The following is a 19,926-nucleotide window of genomic DNA, read 5'->3' as shown; positions in this document are numbered from 1 at the left end:
ATGCTTGATACTTAATGCTTAGCTTTTGTTATTTTGTTATATTATCTATTGTTTAATACATAGATTAGCTATTTTCTTACATGTTTGGAGACATTAAGAGAGCTGTGAACCCTCTACACAAATTTAGAAGTAACTCACTGCAGTCATGTTGAAGCCACTTGTGTATTCCTCCCAATCCAGTCTGTCTTCTTTTTTTGGAGATAAGCACTATTTGAAATTTTGTAAATATAACCTTGCTTTCTTTTCATTTTCCTACACCTATTTCATCCCTTACCAGTATGTTGTTTAGTGGTGTTTGGTTTTGAACTTTATGCACGCTGTTTCTCTTGCTTGCTTGCTCACTCTCTCTCAAATAAAATCTTTTTTTCTCAGTCTGTTTCTTGATTCGTCTCTTTAATTTTTATCCCTTTGCTCATTTGTTTCTTAAATTCCGCATATGAGTGAAATCATATGGTATTTGTTTTTCTCTGACTTATTTCACTTAGCATTATGCCCTTTAGTTCCATCCATGTCATTGCCGATGGCCAGATTTCATTCTTTTTTTTAAAAATATTATGTATTTATTTATTTGACAGAGAGAGAGATCACAAGTAGGCAGAGAGGCAGGCAGAGAGAAAAAGGAGGAAGCACGCTCCCTGCCAAGCAGAGAGCCCAATGTGGGACTTGATCCCAGGACCCCGAGATCATGACCTGAGCTGAAGGCAGAAGTTTAACCCACTGAGCCACCCAGGTGCCCCCTCATTCTTTTTTTATGGCTGAGGAATATTCTGTGTATATACCACATCTTCATTATCCATTCATCATCGGATGGACCCTTGGGGTACTGCCATGTCATGGCTGTTGTAAATAATGCTGCCGTCAACATCGGGGTGCATGTATCCCTTTGAATTCATATTCTTGTGTTCTTCAGGTAAATACCCAATCCTGTGATTACGGAACATGATGTAATTCTCTAATTTTCCAAGGAACCGCCATACTGTTTCCACAATGGCTATACCAGGTTGCATTCCCACCAACAGGGCACAAGGGTTCCTTTTTCTCTACATCTTCGCCAACACCTGTTGTTTCTTGTGTTGTTGATTTCAGCCTTTCTGACAGGTGGGAGGTGGCATCCCATCGTGATAGGCATTTCCCTGATGATAAGTGACAAGGAGCATCTTTCCTTGTGTCTCTTGGCCCCCTCTGACTGTCTTTGGAGAAACGTCTGTTCCTGCCTTCTGCCCGTGTTTTAACTGGGTTATTTGGTTTTTGGGTGTTGAGTTTTATGTGTTCTTTATATGTTTTGGATACCAGCTCATTATCAGATAATGTCATTTGCAGATACCTACTCCCATTCCATAGGTTGCCTTTTAGTTTTGTTTTTTTCCTCTGCCTTGCAGAAGCTTTTTATTTTAAGTCCCAGTAGTTTAATTTTACTTTTGTTCCCCTTGCCTCAGGAGACATATTTTGAAAGAAATCGCCACAGCCAATGTCAAGTAAGTTACCGCCCATCCTCTCTTCAAGGATTTTTATGGTTTCAGGTCCTACACACATTGAGGTCTTTAAACCATTTAGAGTTTATTTTTGGGTGTGGTGTAGGAGAGTGGTCCAGGTTCCCTCTTTTACGTGTAGCTGTGTAGTTTTCCCAGCAGGCATTGTTCAAGAGATTTTTTTTTTCCCCATTGGACATTCCTTCCTGCTTTGTCGAAGATTAATCGGCCATATAATTGTGAGTTTATTTCTGGATTCTCTTCCATTGATCTCTGTGTCTGTATTTGTGCTAGTATCATACTGGTTTGGGAGATTAAGGTTGGAAATACAACTTGAAGTCTGGAATTGTGATGCCTCCAGCTTTCCTTTTCTTTTTTGGGTCAGGGGTCTTTTGTGGTTCCATTCAAATTTTAGAATTGTTTGTTCTAGTTCTGTGAAAGGTGCTGTTGGTATTTTACTAGGGATTGCATTATACGTGTTGCTTGCTTTGGGTAGTAGAGACATTTTAACAATACTTATTCTTCCAATCCGTGAACATGGAATGTCTTTCCATTTCTTTGTTATCTTCAGTTTCTTTCCTCAGTGTTTAGAATTTGCAGAGTACAGGTCTTTAACTTCTTGGTTATTAGGTTTATTCCTCGGTTTCTTATTATTTGGGGGGGGCATCTTGTAACTCTATTGGATAGACTTTTTTCTCCCCCATTTTTTTTTTTGTTATTTTACAAAAAAACCACAGAAACAAAAAACTGCTAGGACCATTCTGTAAATGTCTCCTGGCAAATGTGTGGAAGCTTCTCTAGGATCGTGTTTTTTGAATACGGGTTCCAACCCATTAGAGATAATAGAAACAATTTGGTGAGCGTAGTAGAAAATACTAGAGTACATCAGACATAATACGAGTAAATATTCTGTATTGTTCTCTTAAAAGATGTTTCATCTGGGTATTGTGTTTCAATGTCAAATGCACCAGATAATGACGCATTGTTTTCTACAATGCTTTTTAACAATTTATAGTTAGAATAATGCTTTGTAGCGAATTCCCTTACTCCCTGTCTTTACTGTTTGGAATTGTCAGACATTTTTTCAGGCTGGTTGTTGGACAGTGGTATTTCTTTGTAATGTAATTTGTATGTTCCTGGTTACTAATGAGGTTGGCCACATTTTTATATGTTTGTTAATGATTAGAAGTTTCTCATCTCAGAAGTGCTAGTCTTCAGCCTATTTTTCTAGAATTGATTCTTTTTTTTTTTTTTTTGGTTGACTTTTGGAACGTTCTGACATGAATGTTATGATGTGATGTTACGATATGTTCTGATATGAATGTTAATACTTTGGCAGTTATATATATATATATATTTACATATATCTTCCTCCATTTTCTGACTCTCTTTTCATTTTTTTCTCAACTACTGTAACAAAAGTTAATTTTTATGTAAACATTCTTTTCTTTTATGGTTCATCTTTTTTTCCCTCAATGTGTCATTCCATGGTCTGAAATATAAGACATTGCATATATATATATATTTTTAAAGATTTTATTTATTTATTTGACAGAGACAGTGAGACAGGGGACACAAACTGGGGGAGAGGAAGAAGCAGGCCTCCTGCCAAGCAGGGAGCCCGATGCAGGGCTCGATCCCAGGATCCTGGGATCATGACCTGAGCCGAAGGCAGACGCCCAACGACTGAGCCACCCAGGCACCCCCATTGCATATATATTTTCCCACTTAAATTTAATCAGGACTTGAGTTTTATGCATGGTTTGGGGTAGAACTCTCGTTTTCTTTTTCTCTTTCTTTCTTTTTTTTTTTTTTTTTTTTTTTTTGAGAAGGGGTATTCAATTAATCCAGCCCTACATACTGGATAAACACATCTTTTCTGCAATCTGGCATAACACCTCTATCATCTATCATTTTTCGTGTGTGGATCTATTCCTGGACACGCTTCTGTTCTCATGTTCAGTGTGAACACTGATATAATACTGTCTTAATTGCTCTGACTTTAGTAAGTTTCAGTATCTGGTGGTGAAATTCCTCCAGCCTGTTCTTCTTAAGGATGACTGTGGTTTTTCTTATGTCTTTGCATTGCCATATAAGTTTTAGATTGGCCTCATTAAATTAGTTTTTTTTTAAGATTTTATTTATTTATTTATTTGAGAGAGAGCAAGAGAGACCACAGAGGGAGAGGGAGAAGCAGACTGACCGCCGAGCAGAGAGCCTGACATGGGACTCAATCCCAGGACCCCAAGATTGTGACTGGAGCCAAAGGCAGACACTTAACCAACTGAGCCACCCAGGGGCCCCTAAATTAGTTTCTAAAAGTCCTCATTTGGCAGGTGAGAATTCTACCACTGAACCACCAATGCTAAAACTCCTCATTTGGAATTTTCATTCAAGTTCCATTGGTATAAAGAGAACTGGTAACTTCATAAAGTTAATTCTTTCTATCCATAAATACAGTGTATCTATCTCTCATTTTGTCTTTGTTACTGTCTTCTACTAATTTTTTTCTCCATGAGATATTGCCCATCTTTTATTACATTTGTTCTGCCTTTTTTTTTCCTGTGTTAAGTGATTTTTGAAATTAGATCTTCTAAGTATTTGCTGGTTATACTGATTGTGTTATATTGCTCTTATATCCAGCTATCATTCTAAACTTTCATTATTTTTAATAACTTCTATAGATTATGTCAGTTTAGCTTTTTTCTCTTCAGTTTTTAAATCCATTTCACTTACTGAGCTGGCTAGAAAGTGTTAGTAGGCATTTTTTCTTGACTTTGGAGGGAATGTTTTCAACATGTTCCCATGGAAAATAATGTTTTATAGGTACATTTCAAAAAACAAAGGTAACCATTTTCCTTATTTTTCCCTATCTTTCTTGAAGAGGCATTGAGTTTTATTAAATATTTTGTCTGCATTATTTGAGACAGTCATGGTTTATCCTTTAATCTGTCAGTGTGATGAATTACACTTGCAGATATCTAAAATTAAATCACTCTTGGGGCGCCTGGCTGGCTCAGTTGGTGGCGCATGGGACACTTGATCTCGGGGTTTTGAGTTTGAGCCCCACGTTGGGTGCAGAGATTACTTAAAAATAAAGTCTTTAAAAAAAGAAAAACCACTCTTGCATTCCAGCGATTAATCTAATTTGTTCATAATATGCTAATTTTTTGAGGATATTTTTATGATTCTTAATGTATAGAACCGGTCTGTAATTTTCTTTCTGCATCCTTATCTAGTTTTGGTAACAAGTTATACTTCTCTGTTAGCATGAGCTGTGTGTGTTGCATTTTATTTTATTTTATTCTTTTGAAGAGTTTGTACAAGTTTGGAAGGAAACATTTGTTGAAAAGTTTCCTGCTACATATCTTGGTCTTCTTTTTTCCTTGTGGAAAGATATTTAATTACTGCTTCAGTGCTTTTTTTAAAGGGTTATAGGACTAGTCAGACTTCCTATTTATTTTTGAGTCAGTTTGAGCTTGCTTTATTTTTCTAGCTCTTTGGCCATTTTGTTCTGTTTTCAAATAAAGCTGTTCATAACTTTCATTTATTTTTTTAATCTCTGCAGTATTACTGGTTATATTCCACTTTTCTTTCCTATTATTATTTCCTTCTCTCTCCCTTTTTCTGGATAAATCCTATAGAGATTTGCTATTTTGTTAGTCTTTTCAAAGAATTAACTATTAACTTTGTTGATTCTATTTTTTTCTATTTTACTATTTCTTCCTTTGTTATTTTCTTCCTTCTCATTTCTTGAATTTTAAACTGTTTATACTTCTCAAGTATTTTCAGCTTCTCTTCTAAAATAAGCATTTGAGTTTCTATATTTTTTAAAGTATCACTTTGCTCACAAGTTTGATATTTTATTTTACTTAAGATTTTTATTTATTTGTTCGACAGAGAGACACAGGGAGAGAGGGAACAGGAACAGGGGGAGCCGCAGGCAGAGGGGGAAGCAGACTCCCTGCTGAGCAGAGAGCCGGATGCGGGGCTCAGTCCCAGGACCCCGGGATCATGACCTGAGCCGAAGGCAGATGCTTAACCAACTGAGCCACCCAGGCACCCCTCAAGTTTGATATTTTAACTGTTCAATTCTCAATATTTTAAATTTCTAGCCATGTCTTTTTGACCTCTGAGCTATTTAGAATTGTTTTTAAAGTTTCCAAATCTTGTATGTGTGCTTTTTAAAATTTTAACTTTTCAGCTAATTATTGCAACTTAAATTACCTCAGGGTAAGAGACATTGTCCGCTTGGCGTCTCTTCTTTGGTTTTTGTCAAGACGTGCTTGAAAGGCTACTAAGGCGTTAATTTTTGGAAATGAATACTTATGTGCACGAGAAGAATTTCTGTTCTATAGGGATTAGATTCAGTATTCCATGTGTGTCCATCAAATCTGTTAACATGTTTTTCAAATTCTCTGTATCTTTACTTCTTGTGTGTGTGCTTTACCTTTCATTATAAAAGAGAAATGATACATTTCTATTATGGTACATTTTTTAGGGCTTCCCTGAAGTTCTCTATTTTGATTTATACATTTTGTGATTTTAATCGGGTATATCCAAGTGCAGAATTCTTACAGGCTCTTTGTGAGGTAGATTTTCATTATATTGGGTTCCTTTCTCCCTTATGTCTTTTGTTGTTGTTGTTGTTGTTTTGTTTTTTGTTTTTTGTTTTTTTGTGGGTGGGTTTTTTGTGTTTTTTTTTTGCCTCAAAGTCTATTTGGGCTAACAGTAATATGATATTAATTAAAAATAGCCTGGTATACTTTTTTTTTTCTTTTTAATCTTCCTGATTTTTCTCTTGTTAATCCTTTTGCTGGACAGTTTGGGTTGCTTCCAGCTTTTCGTCATTGCAAGTAAAGCTGCTTTTGAACATTCATGAGATGTTGTAGGGGTGTGCATATGAACGTAAATTTTATTTCCTCTAAGGTAGCATTGCTAGGTCGAATGGCAAATGTGTGTTCAAGTTTGTAAGAAACTGCCAAGCTGTTTTCCATAGGGGCTTTACAGTTTTGCATTGCCCTCAGCTCCCAGCCATGTGGGAGAGTTCCAATGGCTTTACAGTCTCTCCAGAACTTAATATGGTGAGGTTTGAGGTGTGGCGGTGGTGGCATTTTTGCCATGTGAATAGCATTACTTCATTTGGATATAAATTCACATTTTCCTAATGGATAATGTTGAGAAGTTTTTTCCGTGCTTATTTGCCACCCATAGATCTTCCTCAATAAAGTTTCTGCTCAGATTTTTTGCCCGTTTTTAAATCGGATTTTTTTTCTTATTGTTCAGTTTGAAAGTTCTTTATATATTCTGGCAATAATCCTTCTCTCATGTGTCTGATCTGCAAATATTTTCTCTTTCTGTAGGATGTCTTTCCAGTTTTTAATACTGTCCTTCCTAGAGCAAAAGCTTTTAGTGTTGATGAATGTTTTTTTTTAAGATTTTGTTTATTTATTTGACAGACAGAGATCACAAGCAGGCAGAGAGGCAGGCAGAGAAGGGGGGGAAGCAGGCTCCCCGCTGAGCAGAGAGCCCAATGTGGGGCTCGATCCCAGGACCCTGAGATCATGACCTGAGCCGAAGGCAGAGGCTTTAACCCACTGAGCCACACAGGTGCCCCCAAATTTATTTTTTCTAAAAATTATTTTAGATCTTCTACTTCCTTTTCAGTTTTGTATCGATTTTATATTCAGCCTGGCTGTAGCTACAAAAAATCCTGATGAAATTTTGATTGGGACTAGATTAATTAATCCATAACTAATTTTTGAATATTGGTATCTTTATTATGTTGCATTTTCCCATCCATGCAGTTTTGTGTTTCCATTTATTTAGAGCTTCTTTGATTTGTCATAAGCATTTGGTAGTTTCCAGCATACACCTTCAGTACATATTTTGATAGATTTGTAGGTATTTTATTTTTTTGTAGCAGTTGTCAATGGCATTTGATTTTTTTTTTTTGGCATTTAATTTTTAATCTCGGGATTCATGTGTTTATTATCAGCATATAGATGTAGATTTAATTTGTGTATGTTTACCTCGTTTCCTGCAACCCTGTTGAACTCATTTGTTAGTTTGAGGTATTTTTTTCCCTGTAGATTTTTTTGGCATTTTCTACATGGACAATAATGTCATCTGTAAATAGGGACATTTAAATTTGTTCCTTTCAGATCTGTTTCCTTTTTGTTTACTTTTCTTGCTTTATTGCACTGACTCAGACTTGTGGCACCGTGTGGGATGAGTGTCAAGGTCAGACACACTTGCCTCAATCTCCGTCTTAAGGAGCAAGGTATCTAACCTTTCCCCATTAGGTAAGATGTCAACTGTAGGATTTTTTTTGGTTTGATTTTGTGTTTTATTTTGTTTTGCAGATGTTATTTAAGTTGAGGAAGTCCCCTTCTATTTCCAGCTTTCTGAGAGTTGCATTGAATTGTATTTTCAAATGCTTTTTTCTGCATCCATTGATATGATCAGGTTTTTCTTTTTCAGTCTGTATGTAATATGATGGATTTTATACTGATTGATTTTCAGATCCCTGGAATAGTATCTCTGGAACAAACCCAACTTGGTAATGGTGAATAATTATTTTTATATATTACTGAATTCTATTTGGTAATGTTATGTTAAGGATTCATATACCTATATTCATGAGGAATATTAGTCTATAGTTATTATTTTTTACTCTTCTTTGTCTGGTTTTGGTATCAAAAGAATATTCCCTTCATAAAATGAACTGGGAAGTGCTCCCTCCTCTTCTGTATTCTGGAAGAGATTGGGTAGAAGTGGTGCTAATTCTTTTTTAAACATTTGGTAGTGTTCTTTTGTGGAGCCTCTGGACCTGAAGATTTTTGGGGGTGGGAGGACTTAATAGTATGAGTTCAATTTTCTACTATTATAGGGCTATTCAGATTCCCTATTCCTGGGGTGCCTGGGTGGCTCAGTTGCTAAGAGTCTGCCTTCAGCTCAGGTCATGATCCCAGGGTTCTGGGATCAAGTCCCATGTTGGGCTCCCTGCTCAGGAAGGATCCTGCTTCTCCCTTTCCCTCTGCCACCCTTGTGCGCACGCTCTCTTTCTCTCTCTCTCTCTCTGTTAAATAAATAAATAAAATCCTTTAAAAAATTGTCTATTCCTTTTTTTTTTTTTTTTTACGTTTATTTGACACAGAGGGAGAAAGAGCACAAGTAGGCAGAGTGGTAGGCAGAGGGAGAGGGAAAAACAGGCTCCCTGCTGAGCAGAGAGCCCAATGCGGGGCTTGATCCCAGGACCCTGGGACCATGACTTGAGCCAAAGGCAGGTGCATAACCAACTGAGCCACCAAGGCACCCCTTAAATTGTCTATTCCTATTGGGTATATTATGGTAGTTTGTGTTTTTTTTAAAGAATTAATTCATTTCATGTAAATTGTTACATTTACATAAATAAGGTTGTTCAAAGACATTTAGACCTTTATAGGGTTCTGTAGTGATATCTCCTGTTTCACTACTATTATTGGTAATTTGTCTTCTCTTTTTCTCTCTTTTTAGTTGTGTTATGGTGTACTTCAGTTGTACTTATTTTTAAAGAACTAGCTCTGTCATTGATTTTTCTCTTTTATTATTTCTTTTTGTTTTAAACATTCATTTCTGCCCTTATCTTCATGCTATCCTTCCTTGTCCTTATTTCAGATTTATTTTGGTCAGCTTTTTATAGGTGTTGCAGTAGGAGCTTAGATTTTAATTTGAGAATGTTTCTTTTTCTAATGTATGGATTTGGTGCTGTCAGTTTCCCTCTTAGCATTGCTTTGGCTATATACAACATTTTGATAAATTGTATTTTCATTTTTATTCAATTCAGTATTTTTTTTATTTATTTCTTTTGAGACTTTCTCTTTGACCCATGGATTATTTAGAAATGTTTTATTTTATATCCAAATATTTGGATTTTTTGGTATTTCCTTCATATCTTTCTATTACTAATTTCTATTTTGATTCTACTGTGGTTAGAGAGTACATTATATATGATTTCAATTATTTCAGATGAATTGAAGTTTGTCTTATGGCCCCAGAGATTGTCTGTCTTGGTATATGTTCCATGAGCCCTGGAAAAGAATGTGTACTCTGTGATGTTGAAAGGAATGTCCTGTAAATGTCAATTCAGTTCTATTGGTTAATGAAATTGTGTGTTCTTACTTATTCTTCCTAATTTTTTGTATCTAGTTAGTCTGTCAGTTGTTAAAAGAGGGGGTTTTGAAGTCTCCAATTATAAATGTGGATTTGTCTCCTTTTAGTTCTGTACATTCTTGCTTCACATATTTGTAGTTTTGTTGTTTAGTTCACCCACATTTAGGATTGCTGAGTTTTCCTGGTGGATTGACCTTTTCTCATTATATTATGCTCCTTTCTGTCTCTGGTCATTTCTCTATATTGAAATCTTCTTCATATGTTCATGTAGCCACTCCTGCTTGTTTCTGACTAGTGTTTACATGGTATATTTTCTACAGTTTTACTTTCAATCTACTTATATAATTGCACTTTAAGTGAGATTCTTGTAGGCAACATATTATTTAAAGGTTTTATTTGTTTTGTTTTGTTTTGTTTTATAAATAAGAGAGAGAGAGCATAAGTGAGGGAGTGGCAGAGGGAGAGGGAGAAGCAGCCTCCCTGGTGAGCAGAGAGCCTGATGTGGGGCTCAATCCCAGGATGCAGGGATCATAACCTGAGTGGAAGGCGGATGCTTAACTGACTGAGCTACCCAGGTGCCCCTAGACAATATATTTTTAATCCACTCTGCCAATCTCTGTCTTTTAATTGACATATTTAGGCCATTTACATTTAACATAAGTCTGGCTATCTTAAGGCTTAAGTCCATCTTATTTTCTATGGTGGTTTTTTTTCCTGTTTTTCATTGTTTTGTTTTCTTTTTCTTTCCTTCTGGGTTAGATTACATTTTGATTTCTCTATGGCATTTTTTAGTGTATCTCCTTATGTAGCTGTTTCAATGGTATTACATATACATAGCTTATCATAGTCTACTGATACCATTATTTTACCAGTTTGAGTGAAATCTAGAAACTTTAATTTCCTTTATGTGCCTTTACCATCTCTCAATTATAAGTGTATTAAATATTTCCTCTACATATATTTAGAGCCACATACACAAATTTTTTAAAGATTTTATTTATTTATTTGACAGACAGATCACAAGTAGGCAGAGAGGCAGGCAGAGAGAGAGAGAGAGGGAATCAGGCTTCCTGCTGAGCAGAGAGCCCAATGCAGGGCTTGATCCGAGGACCTTGGGATCGTGACCTGAGCCAAAGGCAGAGGCTTTAACACACTGAGCCACCCAGGCACCCCCACATACACAATGTTATAAATTTTGCTTCAACCATCAATTTAAATGACTCAAGAGGAGAAAGAAGACTATTTTATTTACTGTTTTTGATCACCAGGGGTTTTTCCCCCCCTTCCTGATACTTCAAGGTTGTTTCTTTTACCATTTCTTTTTTATTGTTTTTTATTTAGAACTTCTTTAGCAATTCTTTAAGGCAAGCCTGCTGATGACACATTTTGTTAGTTTTCCTTTGTCTGAGAATATCTTGGTTTTTTTGATTCCTGTAGGATATTTTCATTGAATATAGGGTTGTAGATTAGCAGTTAGTTCTTTTCTTTCGGTACTTGAAAAATGGTGTGCCACTTCCTTCTGTATTCTCTAATTTCTCATCAGAAATCTGTAATTCAAATGGTTTCCCTTCTATTAGTAAGGTATCATTTTTGTCTTTCTGCTGTCAAATCTTTGCCTTTAGTTTCAGAAATTTGACAATGAGTCTTGGTGAGGACTTCCTTGTGTTTATCCTGTTTGGATTTGTTCAGCATCTTGAATATTATGTCCTTTGCCATATTTGGGGAGTTTTCAGCTGTTATTCTTTTGAGTATTTTTTCAGCCCTACGTTCTTTTCCCTCTTCTGGGACTCTGATGAAATAAATATTTAATCTTCTATTATAGTTCCACAGGTCCCTTATTTTTATTTGTTTGTTTGATCTATTTTTGCTCTGTTGTTTAGACTAGGAAGTGTCTCTTGTGCTTTCTTCCAGTTCACTGATTTTTCCTCTTCTCCCTCCATTCTGAAGTTGAATCTGCCCACCGGGATTTTTCAATTTAGATTATTGCATTTCTCAACTCTAAAATTTTTTTTTGCCTTTTTTAATCTTCTTGTGGTTTTGACACTTTCTGGTTTTTTGTTTGTTTGTTTCAGTCATGTTCGTAAATGCTCATGAAGGCATCTTCACAGTGAATGCTTTAAAGTCTTTGTCATATAATTCAGACATCTCTGTCATTCTGCTTTGGGCATTTATTGATTGTCTTCTTTCAATTTGAGATCTTTCTGATTCTTGATATGATAAGTCATTTTTTACTGAAACTTGAGTATTGTATTATAGCATGAAATTCTCGGTTTTATTTAAACTTTCTCTTTTAGCTGATGTTCTCTGATACCATTTGAGCAGGGGAAGGGAGAATTCTGCTTTGTTACCAGCAGGTGGAAATAGAAGTCCAGGCTCATTGCTTGGCCTTCACTGGCTCCCGCTCCCCCAAGAAGGTGGTGCTGCTCATTACTGCTGGGTGGGAGTGGAAATTCTGGCTCCCCATTGGACCTTCACTGATACCTCCCTGACTGGGAGGGGTGGGAGTGGTTTGTTATGTCTCCCCACTTGGCTTGTATCTATGCTGTGGCAAAGGATGGTTTTGTTACTACTGGATGGTGGTGAAAGTCCTGACTCCCTCCCAAGCCTCCTGTTACACCACCTCCACAGGGAGGGAGAAGGATGCCTTGTCACCACCAGGTGATGGTAGATGCGTGGACCGCTCATGTGGTTTCCACTGTTACGGCCAAACGGTGACAAATTCCCCTGCTCCATATTCAAATGTCTCTGACGCTACACTGGCCAAGAGGAGGTGGGGAGGATCGAGTGCCTTGCCTGGCAAGGGTGAAAGGCTAGGCTCCCTTCCCAGCATTTGGTGATATGGGTGGGGTAGGACAACAGGGTTTTTTGTCATTGTGTTTTTTTGTTTTGTTTTGTTTTGTTTTTTTCCTGTAGCATTTGGCTCAAGTGAGCAATTATTGTCTGTAGACATTTTCTGTCTTGCCAGGTTACCTCTTTCCTGATCCTTTGGCTACAGAGACCTGGCTTTTGTTGGGCTTGTTTTTGCCATCCTCACTGGTGTTTCGGTTCACAGCTTCTAAAGCACCACGTGTGAAATATGTGAGGTGGAAATCCCCACCACTCCACTCCATGCCATTCATCAGATCTGGTGGTTCCTAGCCAGTCTGCCTTGTGCCCACCTTGCAGAGATTTCTTGTTAGTTTTATACATAAGGTCCTAGGGTTTTGTATTTACTTACTGAGGGGGCGTAAGTGAAATGTGTTCACTCCATCCTCCCAGAAGCCGAAGTCCTCACACTCTTCCTTCAGTGTATCATTTGTTCTTCAATATTTCACGCAGATGTCACCGTCTTTGATAATCCTGGTCATTGAAGTTCCCCAGGCTCTCCTTATGTTGTTTCTTCTTTCTCTGTACCTTTAGTGTTGACAGTTTGTTTTCATGGGAATTTGCAGTTTATATGTGAGAGTGTGAGAAGGAGAGAGAGACTCCCAGAGACACAAGAGAACACACCTATGTGAGGGAAGCCATTGACTGAACCTTACCCATGAGATTCTCCAGATGAGAAATTGAGACCGCTTTGCTCCAAAGAAGATTCTCCTTCACCCCGGATGGGATGCCGATAGGGTTGCTAATAGGTTGGGGCCACTTCAGCCTGTGCCAAAGTTCTTTCTCAGAATGTGTTCATCTCCGGGTCAAGCCCCCCACTCTGGTGGGGGTGCCTAACCCTCGGTTGTCCCATCTCCATGGTGACATTTGCATTCGTCACCAGAACTCAGTGTTTTCTTCTTCTTTGCTGTTTATTGATCCCTGCTCAGATTTCTGTTACTTTGACTTGCTTGTCTGGGGGAGTCTATGGGGTGCAGGTTGGAGAACATGCCTAATTCTGTTACTTAAAAAAAGAGTGTTTGGAAAGAAAGAAACGTGTTTGCTGTCTTTCCTCCTGGTTCCAGTCTATAGCAGAAGAGTGTGCAATGGCTCTTGTTTGTTGTTTGCTGGAGGATTTACGGTTGGTTCCCAGTCAATCCCGGGATTGTTCGTATTTTCTCTTATGAGAAATCTCTGTTGTGCATGTCTGTTTCTCTCATCTTGCCATGAACAGAGAGAGTGGAGAGTAAGAAAGAGACTATGTTCCTAATTATTTTTTATTTTTATTTTATTTTTTACTGATATGTTTCTCAATTTTCTCTTTAGGGCAGAAAAGACTGAAGTTCTGAGTGAAGACCTTCTTCAGGTAAGGTCATCACCGGCCCCTCACATATGGACACCAAATATGTCTTCCCATTACGACTTGAGCCATCCCCACCATCCCCACTGTTTCAACTGCTCAGACTGCTCTTGGTGCAGTCTCTACAGACACAACCTTTTCTCCTTTATGGTCTTTAAATACCAGTTTACATAAGAGTTTTCAGGAGAGATGGCAGTCATTTGAGTGCAGGGCTCACCGAGAGCCCCTGAGTCTGCCATTGCCCGGCCCCCTCCGGTTCTCCAGCGTTGGGTGTTGTCTCCCCAGCAATGCTTGTCTCTGCAGAACACAGGCTGGACTCCCCTCCCACAATCATCCAGATCGATGGCCCTACTTCTCCTGACCTTGGCCTCGCGCGGTGACATGCCCTCCCCACCGCCCACCCCCACCACTGCTCTGTCTGCAGGTGGAGAAGCGCCTGGAGCTGGTGAAGCAAGTCTCCCACAGCACGCACAAGAAGCTCACTGCATGTCTCCAGGGTCAGCAAGGGGCCGAGGCCGACAAGCGTTCTGTAAGTGCCTTCCTACCCCCGCCCCGCCGGCAGCCTCATCCCTGCAGGACAGGGGACCCACTCTCGGGGCCTCGTTTGGCGTGGCTGTGTCATCCCTCTGGCCATTTCTGTCTGTGAGTTGACAGGTGTTTCTGTGGTGCGGCAGCCCCTTCCCCCCTCTACCCGCCCTTCAACCCGCCTGAGGCATCCCCCACCATGAGCAGGCACGACACGGTCCCTCTCTCTTTGTATTCCCTGCACTGGGGCAATGAGGCCACACCTGGGAGTCCACCGTTAGGGAAGCTTGAACCCGTGCCTTGTCATAGATTCTGTGTGCCTCCATGGTCCCGTAAGATCTCACGGGAAAAATTACACTGTGGTTTTGGAGGTGACAAGGGAACCTGTGAAGGATTTTCCCTATAACAAAATGGTTACAGAGAGCCTGCCAAGGGAAGGTGTCCTAGCGTCTTTGTGTGTAACCTACATTCATACCACAGGCATTGTGTATTGTGACTCTCTTGAGCAGTCCTTGCCGGAAACAGTCATCACCGCTGGCTCGATTTCCCTTCTGACCTCCTGCCCCGCCCCCAATTCCACCAAAGCTTAAAACGTGTTCTTAGATGTTCCTCTTGGCTTTATGACAAGGGATCTGCAATCTGAGACGTTTTGATCATCCCTGAGTTTAGAGTTGACATGTTTGGTGTCTGATTGTCTCTGACCGGGAGTTACTGTTGACTTCTGCTTCCCAGTCGTCTCTCGGAGTGTGCCTCCCACCCCCCAGCTCTGGTGGTCCCCTTTCTAGGGATGGTCGTGTGATGTGTCCTCATGCTTCACCCCAGTCCCATGCTGTAGTGCAAGACCCTGCTCTGCCTGCCTTGTCCATCATTCTGTGTTCTTCCTGGCCCTTGGTGTCGTTTTGATTTTTTGAGGTTTTTTGGTGTGGTTTTTTTTTTAGTATCCATTTTTAACTTTTTTTTTTTAATTATGTTAGTCACCATACAGTGCATCACTAGTTTTGATGTAGTGTTCCATGATTCATTGTTTGAGTGTAACACCCAGTGCTCCGTGCAATCCTTGCCCTCCTCAACACCCATCACTGGGCCAAACCCTCTTCCCACTTCCCTCCCCTCTGAAACCTTCAGTTTGTTTCCCGGACTCCATAGTCCCTCGTGGTTTGTCTCCCCCTCCGACTCTCCCCCCTTTTATTTTTCCCTTCTTTCTCCTAATGTCCTCCATACTATTCCTTATGCTCCACATATTAGTGAAACCCTATGATAATTGTCTTTCTCTGCTTGACTTCTTTTACTCAGCATAATCCCCTCCAGTTCCAACCATGTCAGAGCAAATGGCGGGCATTCATCCTTTCTGATGGCTGCGTAATATTCCATTGTATGTATGAACCACATCTTCTTTATCCATTCATCTGTTGAAAGAGCTAAGATTCCCTTCGACAGATGAATGGTGTTTTCTTTCTTAATATTCCTAGCAGGCATCTCTTGTATGTGGTAGAAGTGAAACGTTCATGGGTTTGGAAATGTCTATGGAGGTAATTCCTGCGTGTATCAGGAATTTCAGCAAGGGGAACCTGAATGGTCTAAAGGGAGAGTCTGCAAAATTGCTTTGGATGTGAGACCCATTCACTAAACAAATATCTAAGGTAGGACTCCAGGAGATAGAGTGGGGGGGGGGGGGGGAGGGGCCTGCCTCGAGGCCTGGCCGTGACTCACTTCCTTTCATTTGTTCTAAGAAGTACTGTTTTTAAAATAACTGGTCTATTATACAGGATAGTTTAGAATCAGGAGGAGCAACTGAATGTTCTTGAAGAGGGTTGAAACTGGCCTTTGGTTGATTAGTACTAGCATTATTTTTTCCAGGATTGGGTGAAGTTGCCTAGATGTGTCGGGTTTGAGTTGCATTGGGGGTCTTGCAAACTATATCAGTTAGGAGGCATTTGGCTCCCTACATGTTCTAAAAGATAGGATGTTAATAGAAAATTTAAGACCTGGTGAGGCCAACAGGTCAGGGGATCATTGGCATTGAAAACGTAAGTTTGATGGGGGTGGAGGTGCACCCTGTGTCATGCAGGGCCATAAGGGGCACTCAGGACAGAAGGAGGAAAATGTGGGCAAGAGACATGATTGTGCTTCCGCCTGGGAGGAATGGACGAGGCAGGATGAACAGGCTTAGGACTGGCTTGTTTGAATCACGTCAGCAGGCTCTCGTCCCTAGTTGTCTGGTACCTGACCCTAAGGGGGTTAGGGCGGATGGATGGTGGCCTGGAGGATGAGAGCCCCACTAAAGAGGTAGTTGAGATGTAGGCTGTGGATTGGTTGGTTTTCATTTGACAGGCATGCTCATGGGTGAATTGTTGACTGTCTCTAAGCATTAGCTGGCCCTCGAAGAGGTGGTCCCTCCAGGGTCACCAAGACACCAGATGTTAAAACCTCAGAATACAACAAATAGAAGACATAGTTAACATTAATTAATTGTGACTTGAGCAAAAAGGCCCTTACTGTATCATTTCATGAGGTGTCTGAAGTTGCGGGTCCTGAGGTGTAGACATCGGCTTTGGGTCAGTGGTTCTGTAATATTCTGGCTCCTCCCGGTGGCAGTGTGGCTGCTGCAGCTCTGGACATCACGTCTTCACGTAACCGCATCAAAGGCAGAAAGCTTGAGGGTGGGTGGTAAGAGGATGAACTATCTTTGCATGCTTTTGTTTGTTTGTTTTCATCAGGGAGGAAAAAAGTCTTTCCTAGGAGAATTTCTTTTATGTCTCCCTGCCAGGGAGGCTGAGGAAGTGGATATGTGTCAGAGAGAAATGGATTTGCCTTGGCTGGCCATGAGGCACCTTCTGGAATGCATGTGAACGAGCTTCTGTTGGCAGAGAGGCACGCAGTGGCTGTGGTCGGGCCCTGAGCATTGTAGCCACATTAATCTAGGGAACACCATGCGAGCTGGACACCCGTGGGGTTGACCTGGAGGAATTCTGTGCTGGAAGGGTGCTCACATAAGTATAGGTCAGTGATTTCCCCGCACAGACATCATATGTTTGGTTGGGTCAATGATTTCTTGAGCTGGCCAGTCTTTTCGTGTCCTCATAGGGCTGAATATAGGATCCGGCTGAAAAGAAACTCAGCTGTTTAAAATATTGAACAGCCACAGACTGGCGGGAGAAAAATGTCCAAAGCCACAACTCAAATACATTCTTCCAGGCTTTTTTCTAAAGTAACACATCAAGGGATTTAATAGGAGACATGACACTTATTAATTGCCTCGGGTACCGACATATGTACTCAGTTCTTTGAGATTATTAGGTAAGGAGATGTGTCAAGATCTAAGGAACAGGTGAAAAGAATCAGAGATTGAAAGTGAGAAACTTGCAAAAAAAAATGAAGGGGGAAGTAGGAGTGAGGGAAGTAATGAACAAACACTAAATGGGGAGGTTGGGTGTGAAGAGAGGGTCGAGAGGTAAATACACAGAAGAAACTGATGGGGGCCAGCAGGAGGGTGGTGGTGGGGTGGATGACATGGGTGGCAAGGCAGTGGGACAGGGATGAAAGGGACAGCATCGGGAATATAGTCAGTGTATTTAATGGTGCCGTATGTTGACAGATGGTAACTACACTTCTGGGGAGCATAGCGCGCGTGTGTATACAGTTGCTCAGTTACTGTGTTGTACCCCTGAAACTAGCGTGACATTGCGTGTCATCTCTACTAAAGTAAAAAAGGGGGGGGTGGTCAAGATGGTTGTTCTCCAAGGGAATGAGGCCAACTGAAGCAAGCATCTCAGAATGGGCAGCAGGGACTTTAAGAGTGTGCTGGTAGGGGGCGCCTAGGTGACTCCATTGTTAAGCATCTGCCTTCTGCTCAGGTCATGATCCTGGAGTCCAGGAATCGAGCCCCATGTCGGCATGGAGTCTGTTTCTCCCTCTGTTCCTCAGCTATTTCAGGGCGAAGAAGAGGAGCTCACTAGGAATGAAATAGTGAAGGTGTCTTTGAGGAAGTGGCCTTTGAGGGCAGCCAAAGCCAATGGCAGCCAAAGGGGTGCAGCTGCTTCTAGGACAGGGGGCAACGGGTGCAGAATTTTCCGAGATGGGAAGGAGTCCAGGGCATCTTTGAGAGACACGAAGGTGGCCAGTGACTAGAGTATGGACAGCGATAAGGAGAGGGGCCAGAGATGGGACTGTGGGGACCCCATCGTACCTTGGAGGCCATGGGAAGGATTGATACTTTAGGTAAGGTATGAGGTATGAGGTATGAGGTAGATAGATAGAAGGTAAGGTATTAGGTAGATAAGGACTAGGACCTCAGAACAACAGGAGTCAGTGTTTCAGTCAGGAGGGGCATGGTCCGATTTATTAGCAATTCTGTGATAAAGGGATATGTGGGGGCAGAGGCTATGGTGTAGGTAAGGGCCAGACAAATATGGGAGCCACCTAGGCGAGAGGCATTGGGGTCAGGAAGATGGTGAGAAACCGGCGTATGCGGTAGATCCACAATGTAGACCATGCAGGACTTGAGTTGATGCCCGGGTGTTAGGAGTGGAAAGGGTTCAAGGTCTCCGGCTTGAGCAACTCTTGACTCCATAGAATTGGATGAAATCATCTAAGGAGACGAATGGCCCTTACATCAGGATCCCCAGAACCTGCAGCATCGTATGCCCTGAGAGGAGTTGGATCTAGCAAAGAAGGCAGAGCAGTCAGTAGTATAGGAAATCTACCCCCTACTCACTTCTGACTCCCAGACGTCACCTCGTGTTTTTCTCTCTCCACACCCAGACTTTCAGAAGGTCCCACCTGCTCTTTCGCCACACAATTCCCATTGCCTCCAGTATTTGCCACCCTCATCCATGCACGCATCCTCTCCGGCCCGAGCACGGCCAACTCTGGCAGGTCCTCTGCTCCTCCTCAACCCTGTCCCCTTCATAATCCCTTCTCTACATGGAGATCAGATGGGGCACTATCCTGCTGAAATTCCACCAAAGGATTCCCATTGTAGAATCAAATCTCAGCTCCTTACTATGGCCCTTGGACCCTCATGACGCCTGCATCTCTGAGCTCGACTCTTGCTCCCACCCCCATCATCACTGTCCCCACGGCAATGACCTGCCATGGAACGTGGACATGCCCTCAATTTCTTTCTTTTCTGATTCTCAGGATGGCTCCCCTTCCCACCTCATGTTTGTCCCCTCCCTCCCCCAATCACATCACCCCATTTTATTTTCTTTGGCATGCGTATTATTATCTAAAATCCTTATGATCATTCCCCATCACCAATGAGTTCCACGGAGCAGGGATCTTGTCTCTCCATCACGGCTGTATTTTTAATGCCTAGAACAGGGCCTGCCACAGGGTAGGCAAGGCTAAAAATACATTTGTGTCATGAATGGATGGTCCATGGGTATTTTAGGCACAGAACCTGCCGAATGTGTCAGCACGCCACTTTGAATCTTTCCTGTTCTCTACAGAAGCAATTTAGCATGATGATTCTGCATTTAAACTCTGGAAGCTTGACTGCCTAAGATTGAAGCCTGGCTCCCCTGCTTCCTGATTATACCTGACCTTGGGCAAGTCTGTTAGCTCTGGAGGCCC

This window comes from Martes martes (genome assembly GCF_963455335.1).
Source record: "Martes martes genome assembly, chromosome: 16".
NCBI lineage: Eukaryota > Metazoa > Chordata > Mammalia > Carnivora > Mustelidae > Martes > Martes martes.
The sequence above is the reverse complement of the archived record's forward strand: the minus strand, read 5'-3'. Positions refer to the sequence as shown.